Raw genomic sequence first — 1,316 nt, forward strand, 5'->3', positions numbered from 1 at the left:
AAATAAATAAATAAATAAATAAATAAATAAATAAATAAATAAATAAAAACAATTCTCTTAAGGACAGACTTCAAAGCAGTTTGGTCATTAATCTGATATAGCCAGTCTGATCCTAGTGAAAACTGCCTTTTCCTAAAATTCAGTTTGAGACTGTACAATTTTAAAATAAAAGATTTTAAGTAAATAGTATATACTGAACACATATGTTATACTGGGTTTATGTGAATTATCTCATTTAATTCTCATACTATGAAATACGCACATATGACTATCTCTATGCACAGATGAGAAAACCAAAGCTTAGAAATGTTAAGTACTAGTCTCTCCAGCCCCTGCTGATGCAGGACTAGGGCTGACATGCCTGATCCCATTTAACCACTGCCATAAAGATCAAAGGCAAAGAAACAAAATTGGTAAACCCCATTAAAATAATCATTTTTAAATTTAATTACCAAAAAGGGGGAGGAGTAACAGGGAAAGAGAAATAAGGAATATCTGGGGAAAAAAAGAATGTATTGGAAAATATAAACATTATTATAAAAAAGACTTTTAAACTTATGCTTTTTTACAATCTGGTTACAGTACAGGTAAGAGCCGGTTCATTTTAAAATCTGAGCTGTTTCTTCCTACCCTCTCTTTCTTGTGAACTAAACTGCACATCATGCTTATATGGGACATTTATACACCACAGCTGGAAACCACACAAAACAAGAGAACAAGAAAGTGTTCTAAATCAAAAACTTATTTTTGTGAATCAGTAAAACATTCGACAATGATCAGGATTAACACTTTAATTTTTATCATAAAATTTGTATTTGTGGGCTCTACTGGGCTAATTGATACATTTAACCTGATTATTTATCACCTCAGAATTTTCGAGTATTAAAGAAAAGCCTGAAATCATTCCATAACTTTGGGTTAAGTGAATAATATTGACAGCTCAATTACTTAGATGTGTATATTAATTGCCCAACAATGCATTGTTTTTCTATTTAAGGGAATTTTCATTTAAAAAGGTCCTTCCCATATCAAGTTCTGATTAAAACAGGTATATGCCTTCCCCTCCAGATGCAGTTCTTTGCATTACATTAGCCTGAAATGTTTTTAGGATGCACAGACATTTATAGTGAAACTATCCAGACTAAATACCTGTTCTAAGTTCTCTGCCTGGAAATGGTTTCATTATCAGTATATTGCTTCTTCAGTATTTAAATGCTGCACTATTTTAGCAAAGCACGACAGAATTAGCTTTAGATGTTGAATAGTTCAAACTGTTTCACATAAGAAGTGTCTGCTTTCAATGTTTCCTGAGAGGT

This window comes from Ursus maritimus, unplaced genomic scaffold (assembly GCF_017311325.1).
Source record: "Ursus maritimus isolate PB19 unplaced genomic scaffold, ASM1731132v1 scaffold_8, whole genome shotgun sequence".
Lineage (NCBI taxonomy): Eukaryota > Metazoa > Chordata > Mammalia > Carnivora > Ursidae > Ursus > Ursus maritimus.